This window comes from Adiantum capillus-veneris, chromosome 21 (genome assembly GCF_014529385.1).
Source record: "Adiantum capillus-veneris isolate H3 chromosome 21, ASM1452938v2, whole genome shotgun sequence".
Classification (NCBI taxonomy): domain Eukaryota; kingdom Viridiplantae; phylum Streptophyta; class Polypodiopsida; order Polypodiales; family Pteridaceae; genus Adiantum; species Adiantum capillus-veneris.
The window spans coordinates 107,067,059-107,076,371 of NC_140951.1; positions in this window are offsets into that span (position 1 = coordinate 107,067,059).

The following is a 9,313-nucleotide window of genomic DNA, read 5'->3' on the forward strand; positions in this document are numbered from 1 at the left end:
TTAGCTCTATGTGTTTGAATAGTTCTCTACTTTCATGTGGTTTTGTACTTCAAAAGATTATTTTCTTGTGCTTTTAGCAGCTCTTTTTCACCATGTGAACCCATCCTTATATGGACACCCTATATAAAGAGGGAAAACCCCCCATCACAAATAGAAAACATTCCCTCCCTCACCGAGTACCACAAGCTCTAAGGACATACCCAAATACACTTTCTAGATGGCAAGGACCAAACAAACTACAAAGAAGAATCCAAAGACCAATGAGGTGTGCATGAGGTAGAAGATGTGTGCAAATGAGCAACCAAAAGAGCTAGCTAACCCCAAATGTATAGAACACGTTTGCCATGGGAAGGGGAGGACATCCAGTGAGTCATAGGGTGGGTGGAAAGACGTTTCCAGGAAGTATGGGCGCGATGTTATCCGGCACAGGTCGCCAAAATGTGGTCAGCAAGTCACTACCCAGGGGGATGTGTGCCATGCCTTTTGATCCACCCAACAATGATGAGCGCAGCAGTGGTGATGAAGATTATGATCCTGATGAAGATGTCTCCGAGCCATCTCCCAAGCGCCATTGCAAGTCAAAATTCTACAAGAATCCGTAAAGAGCACTGCCACAAGGATCTCAGAGGCCCGCACAATGATGACCTCAAAGAGCATGATGCTTCTTAGAGAATTCACTAAAATACGGAATTACCAGAATACGGTAGACCTGCTTATCAGGAAATCACCACTTGCACAGACATGTAGGGAGGTGCTACAAAGCTACATCACATAGTCTCATATGTTTGTTGTTGCCCTCGAATCAATTCAGGAGGTTGCAGAGGCTTATTTGGTCAATCTCTTTGAGGACACTTTCGTATGTGTTGTCCATGCTAAGAGTGTAACAATCATGGCTAAGGACATGCAACTAGCATGTCGCCTCAAGCATGAGTGATACTTTGTGACGTCAAACCTTTTTTGTAACTAACCCTTTATTGGAATCAAGTTTTCTTTGGAACCCTTGTATTGAAATCAAGTTTTCTTTGGAACTCTGTGTATTTGCACTTTGCGATCAATACAATCACATCTCTTATTGTCTCTCTATGTAAACTTGAAACAAGTTTTTATGTTTGTGTAATTTAGTCATTTTCCAGGAGCGCTACATGGCATATCTCTCAATGAATTTAAGCTTAATGTCTATAATTGTCTACATTTCTTTTAGTTAATTGGTTGAAGGTGAGATGATAATAAACTATCCAAAAGGTTCTCCAGATGGCCTGCATATATTAGATGATGGCAAATTAGTCAAAAAAATAATCCTCTGACTGGCATGAAAATATCCATTAGGTACACTAGGTGGCCTTCACATGCTAGATGATAGCTAATTGGGCAAAATTAGCTTTGTCCACAAGGCAACAAGGATTGGCCAGACAACAGTCTTGCAGGGCCTTCTCTCGCTGCCTTGTGGACATAGCTAATTTGGCCACATTAGCCATCATCTAGCTAATCACAAGGCAATTTTTTATCAATGTACAAAAAAAAAACATTCAATAGTTAATACAGATCACTAAAGATAAATTTTCTACAAATTGCTCGATCGCTAAACATGATCAAAATAGTAAATTAAACTTTGCAAAATATCATGGACAAGAGAGATGATTTTCATTTTAAAACTTGTATATCAGGCCTAACTATCTTTTGATAGGAGGTGCTTTGTGATCTCTCTACGACGTTCTTCAGCATTGGGTAGGATGAATGTAAGCACAAAGGCAGCTATGGCTTGGGCCTGTCACCCCCCAGGGGTTGACTAAGTGCTATGCATGTCATGAACTTGTGTTGAAACCAATGCCAAAAGTGGAAATTGAAAGGGATTTTTTCACCAGAATAATTACATAGGTTTCTTGAGGGATGGTGGCTAAGCATGGGAGTTTTCTAGAGGCCTTAAGCACCCACAAAACAAAATGGCCGTTGGGAGAGAAATCCTTGTGTATGATGCACACATCCTACAGAGGTAGTTTGCCAATGTAGTGTGCAATGACTGCTTGAGGCCCAAACACTGTGCATGCACCCCCCCCCCCCCCCCCCACGGCTAGCCCACAGGTCCATGTCCAAAACATCTTGCAAAAATGGAGTTAACTAAATCAAAGAAGAAAGGCAGAATTATCAACGTACAAGATGCTTAGTATTACCTCTTGTTTCTTATCCTCATCATCCATAGTTGGTGTGGCTTCAAGGTTGATAGAGGATTTTCTCTCATCAACTTTGTGGTTGTGCAAACCGGGTGAGTCTGGGAAGATAGAAGTTTGGTTGGAAACAACCCTAGCTTGTGTTGCAACAAACTCCTTGTCCATGACTTGACTCTGCTGTGGATCAAGAATATTTGTTGTCACTAGTGCAATTGTGTTAACAAAAAAGTCCCCCAATGGAAGCAACTTGTCATCTGTAGGTCCTGGTGTAGGATCAAGGGAGAACTCCATCTTGGTGCATATGAGTCTTAGGCACTCATCTAGCCAGACACCAAAAGCCTTTTCCCAATCATGCAAGAATGAATACTCTTCATCTTCAATAATTATGTTGCTGAGGCAGCTGATCTCCACTTTGGGTATTTCAGTTGGGTCACGGTGGTCGGGGTGGGGCACCCTGGAGGTGCCGACAATCTTCTCTCTTGCTGCAATTGCCACTTCCAAGCCGTTCGGATATTCTATGACTTGCAGTCTTTGCTCACTCTAGGCATCTATAGGGGGCAGGCTTGGGCTCTTTACAATCCGGCAGCACCCCACCCACTACTAGATGCAGGATCTCCATCTCCCCTAAGGAGGGATCCATTTCCTGTTAGGAAATAAGACGTAGCTAAATAGATAATTGAGTAGATTACTTAATGGAGAGAGACAGATTTACATACACGAGATTATAGAGTAGAGAGAGAGAGAGAGTACACACGATATACGTGGTTCACCCAATGTGGGCTACGTCCACGGGAAAGCAGCCACTCAATGGCTTTAGTACTTCAAAACAAGAAGTAATTTACAAAGGGATTATACCCTTAATGGAGCTCCCGCCTTGCTTCACTCTCACCACCTCACACTCACCTTGTTGCATCAACTTCACACTATGAAATGTGTGTAGAAATGGCCTCCTTTTATAGGCCAACAGGGTTGCCCTCTCTTATGAGAGACAGCCATGTGTAGCCGCCCTTGTGCGAATAAGTCCAAATCGGACCCTCCAATCCGCCCATGTGTGGCCGCCCTTGAGAAGACAAGTCCGCTTTTGAATTCAGCCACCGGCCACCGGCCATTGACTTCCGACCACCGGCCATCAGCCATTGACTACCGACCACCGGCCAACCGACCGGTTGTTTTCCGACCACTTTCCGGGCGCCGTCCGGCCATAATATTCCGGCGAAAAGGAATATTTCGACGGAAAAAAAAAGTCTCGGGGGCCTCCACCCCCGAGGCCTCTAAAGTTGTCCCTGATTCTTGTTCGTGAAAATTTTGGCTTCCGGTGAGTGATTTTCCTTCACGCACGATGGCTTCTCCTCATAATGGGGGCCTTACAAATGTGCGCTTTTACCACAGAAAATTACAAGGGTAAATCAGGCTCCATACTTAACATTTCCCAATCTCAAAAGCCATGCATGGCTATGGAGAGACCATAGCCTATAGTAGATCAACAACAATCACCACTGCTAAGAAACAATACAATCAAGTATATGAATACTGAGGGACAAGTGGATGAGAAATCCTTGGTACCAATTATGCCAGACAATGAAGCTAGTACACCTACCATTGAGGAGAATCAACCATCACCTCCCATGGATAATCAAATTTATCAGGTACCTCCAAAAGTAGCACCTACGTACTTCATTGCAAACCAAGGAGCTAGGCCACGGATGATGAAACCTATGCCTAAAATGAGAACGGAAATTTACCATAATTGTGGATTATATGATCATTGAAAAAATTATTTTCCAAACTTGATAAAAAATGTTAAGCCAATTGAGGCTTATTGCATGCAATGTAGCAAAAAAGGGGATTTTTATCCCAAGGATTGTCCTAGGAACCTACCAAACAAAGGGAAAATGGAAATAAACATAGTCAACATCTTGCTAGTTAGCTCCTTTGATAGTAAACCAACAATTCAGTTCAAAATAGTTATGAGAATAAAGGCCAAGAAGCAAAAACAAAACAATTCAAATGAGTCAAAAGTAGTCATAAATCTTCTCAAGATTCCAAGAGAAGGGGACATCAAAATTATGAGCTTAGGAAATGGAAACAAAGAAGGTAAATTGAGGAAAAGCTCAAAGATTGTTTCAAAAAAGAACAAAAGCGTCTTCGCCAGAGTTCAAGGAATCAAAACCGAAATCAATTAGGTCAATACTTGTTGATAAACTTGAATAAATGAACCCATCAGCATAGCCTTGGAAGCCTCCCAGTAGGATTGAAAGCAAACCAAACCATGGAAACTAGATGGACGAATTATCCAACCCCTTATAAAGAAGCACCAGAACTAGAAGCCTATCAAAATTTAATAAGAATCACATAAACAACCCTTGAAGCACAAAAACCAAAATATGAAATAACTAAAAGTCCTACAAAAGGCAAAACATAATCGGGGTCAATTGAGATGAGAGACACCAATTGAGATGAGAGACACTAAAGAGCCACGAAAGTCTTTAATTGAAAAACAGAAACCTGAAATCATAATACCAGATAGTGAAGAAGGGCTAGAGAGAGTTCCTCTAGTGAAGGAAGATTAGCCCAAAACACTTATGGGAGAAAATGAGAGAGGTTAATGATGGAAGATTGACCTTAAAACCACCTCCAATTGAAGAAGTGTGGCTAGGCCATGCACCCATGGAATTGGATGAACAATCTTTGTATGAAGATTCTGGATCAAAATGGTCAAGCCTCTCCAAAGTCCAAACATGAAAACTCTACCCTCATACCTAGGTAGTAAATGGAAGATCACATAAGATTAAATCTTCTACTAAATGGAAGAGAGAAAAACTTTTGACATTTTCCAATCAATGACATAGATGGCAATATACATATAGGAAGAAAATGGAAGCCAAATTGCTAAGAACCAAGCATATACCAAAGATAAATTGAAAAACACAGTTTTTGATGATGGTAAATGTTGATGATTGTATTAATGACAAGTTGACATGGAGAGTACTTCATCTCAAAAAAAGAGAAAATCTTGAGCCAACAGCCTATGAAAAAACAAAAAGCAAAAGAGACAAACAAGCCAGCAAAAAGAAAACCTCCCATGCCAAAAACAGAGAGGAGAGCTAAATATCCAAAGTTTAAATGGACCTTGAAAGAGGTATGGACCACATAAATGGAGTCAAAAATTGACAAGGATATGAAGGCTATAAGTGTTCCATACCATTATAAGAGGTACACCCTACAAGATAGAAGGATCATAGTGGAGCAACCCAATAGATAGCCTAAGGAACTAAGAAAATATTATGAAGGACCAGAGAATGCCAATAAGATTTACCTTGCAAAACTTGGGAAAGATCCAAAACTTGCATCAATTGAAAATGATTTGTCTCCTTAAGAAGAAGAAATTCTCATCACAAGTCTAAAGGAATATAGGGATGTCTTTGCATGGTCATACATAGAGCTCAAGGGAGCCCTGATATTTGCCAGCATACAATACTTATGAGAGATGAGGTCAAGCCAAGCAGACAAAGACCCTACACTTACAATGAGACCTTTGCCAAGAAAATCAAAGACGAGATTGAAAAACTTAGGAAAGCCGAGTTCATCTATGAGATTGAACATAGAGATTGGGTATCCCCGATTGTGGTAGTACCTTTAAAAATTGGAAAACTAAGGTTGTGCATCAACCTCAAGAAGGTGAATGTAGCAACTTATAGAGACAACTATCCTCTTCATATTACTGACTACATTCTAGAAAGAGTGGTAGGAAAAGAATCTTATAGCTTCTTAGATGGATTCTTAGACTATAACCAATTGGCCACTGATCCAAAAGATCAACATAAAATAGATTTTTTTACAAAGTGGATCATGTTTGCATATAGAGTCATGCCTTATGAATCAACAAATGCTCTAGCTATGTTCCAAAGACTTATGAGTCATGTCTTCAAAGAATATCTATGAAACTTCATAGAAGCTTACATGGATGACCTATGCATGCACTCATCCAAAATATCGGACCATGTTGAACACCTTGAGAAAGTTTTTGAGAAATGCCGCCTATATAGGGGTTTTTTATATCCTGGAAAATGTGTATTCATGGTTAAAAAAAGTAAAATTCTCGAATATATAGTTTCTAAAAATGGGATTGCTACGGATATGGAAAAAGTAAAAGTTGTTTATTGAAATGTATAGACCTACAACTATGAAGGAAGTTCAAGCTTTCATGGGACATTGTGGATATTGTGTTCAATTTATCTACATGTGTGATGTGATTTCCAAACCCATGTATGGAATGAAACATGCAAAGAGTCTTTTTAAAAGCTTAAGCAAACCTTGTCTTCAACTCCAATCTTCAACTCCATCTCCTTTTCCAAGCTTGGGAAATCGAGAGCCTACACCAAAAACTCTTGGCTATGGAATACAAATCCAACCAAGAGCCATGCTTCAAAGCAAAAGCTTGCCATCTTCTTCATCTCCATTACTATGCTACTATGCTAAGCTACAAGAGTAATGACAAGTGAGAAAACTAATTTTTCTTGTATGTTACCTCTTCTTCCTCTTCCCTTCCCTCGCTCCCTGCTGCTAGCTCTCTCCACCTCTAAAGGTGTTTGAGGTCTTGGGACTGAGGCCGGGGACATGTTAATGCTTTTGCAAGTTAGTTAAGCGCATAATTTTGGTGTATGAAGTCTACCATCTTCATTGCATCAACGAGGTCTCAAGGAACACAAGCTTGTATTGTACCAAGTCTCTCTTTATGGGGGAATCTATAATACAAAAGCCTTTTGGAGGGGGGGGCGGCTCCACATAAATCCGGTCCTCAAGTGATGTCAATTCTCTCTCTCTTTTACAAGAATTGTTCATGCCAAGTTAGCTAGGTATAATGGTTATTTTGCTATCTCTAATCAAGTATTCTCGTTATTCTCTTAAAGATTTCTCATAATAAAATGATCACTGCAGTTATCCTAATTCTGCTACTCTCAATGTTATTAGTCCAATTCCGCTACACAACAAGCCATGTAATACTAGAAAATTGGATAAGTGATTGTCAATTACATAAATATAATCGGTCACTAGCCAATGAACTGCTAAATGAATGCATGAATTAAAAGAACACAGGATCAAGCATCAACATGTCATTAATGAAGCTCAAGAAGAGGCTCATCAGGGTATCGAAGAGAAAATTAGCAATGCAATTAGCCATGAACCACCGTCAACGATTGTATTGTAGATTCAAGCTCTACAATTTACTCAAGCCCTAGCAAAACACTAAGTAGAGATAGATGATGAATGGGTAGATGGATTTGACATGAGGATCACAATGATATTGAAATATGGAGTCAAAGTTAATGCCGTAGCAAACACAGTGCTAGGATCAATGTTGTTAGCGATGCTACTTAAAAAGAAGCTACACAACCCTTGGACTTCTATTAAGCCAAAGTGAAAGCTTGTCACAAGGAATTTACTCCAACCTTGAGTATGATTAATCTCAATCTCCTAGTGCATGGATTCGGCATCCACATCTCAATGCCCCTCTAGAAGACACACCCTTATTCAATAGGCATGCATGGAACCACGCAATATTGGGTCCTAAAATCTCAACTTAAATCAAATCCTAAATAGATTTTTGTGACCAAGAAATTTTATTCCAATAACAACCAAGCTACATACAAAACCCAAACACCACCACCTACACATGAGAATGCAATCGCTTGTGACTAGATGGGTCTAGAAGCCAAAGAATAGGCCAATAGAGAGAGCACCAGTCAAATCATCCCATAAATGGGATTTGAAGCTTCAAAACTAGAGATTTAATAGCACAACAAGATCCAATGCCTCAACCAATTCATCGACAAAACCATGATAGTTGTTCGCAAATCATTATCCAAGATTGTGCTCAATTTTTGCAAAAGCTAATATTCAAGAGACACAACATGTAGGAAACCTCAAAATTAAACCCTTGAGCAATCCTCTCAAGCAATGCAAAGAGTCATTTATTATAAACTGCTACAAATTGGCTCCAAAAATATCCCAATTCGATAGGACGAGACTATATGACCTGTGGAGCAAGCCCATGCAATCCAAAGAGTCAAGGATAAAAACGTAGAGATCAAAGAGAAAAGTGGGAAAAACAAATTCAATTCATCAAATTCAAGTTCAAAAGGATTAAAGTTTATGTACTAGACCTAGTTAGCATGTGCGTAGCCTTAAATTTCACATTTGGTAAAAATTATAAGCTTAGATAATATCCACATTTATTACGTTTTTGTCTAGAAGTTCAACATTTAGCCAAAAGTCCTTTGCACTTTTTGTGTACATGTTGTATTGATACCATATATCAAGTAAAATTGCAAAATACCATTTTCACTTGGTCTCCTTTAAAAAACACACCAAGGTTTCAGATTCCAAAATTTGACTAAAGTGGCATTTAGCAGTTCCAAATTTTACCAAAACCACATTCAAAGCTTCATTACATCATGGTTTACCACTATATAATGTTAAACTTCCAAAATTGGAATAAGTGCCAAGAGACAATAATCACACTTATTATCTTTTGAGCCAAAATGAGCCCAACTTCATGGTGCTGAGTTGATCCTATTGTCTAGTAGCTTTGGAGTTTTGAGAGCGGTTTTCCACTCTTCATGGCTTTGAGCAAATGGTACTCTTAACTATCTACATTTGAATGTTAACTCAAGAACCTTATCATCCCAATCCTTGATAGCTTTATACGTTCTCATCCATGGAACTCCTAGCACAATATCTTCGTTCATATGCTCATAAAGAATGCAGATAAATGTGTGTGGGTACAAAAATCCATGCACGAAGATATTGGGATTGATCAACCCCAATGTTAGTGTGAATTGTTTGTGACATCCTTGACTTTAGCTTGATAGTATTCCAATGGCTGGGTTGTCACTCTTTTGTAAGTTGAATAGTTTACTGCTTCGAGTCGTGCACTTGTGTTGGCTAGTGCTTTGACTCTAAACCCATCTTTCAAGCTAGTTGTAATCCCATGTAGAGTACATCTAGCCATTCATCATTTTTTCCACTTCATCTTCTGCTAAGAGTGAGTAAAGTAGTGATGGTGAATCTCAAGCGTATTGATTGGTAAAACTTCAAGGATAGGTCGTATTGCGGCTTTTCTCTTCAAAATTTGGATGTGTGCTTCC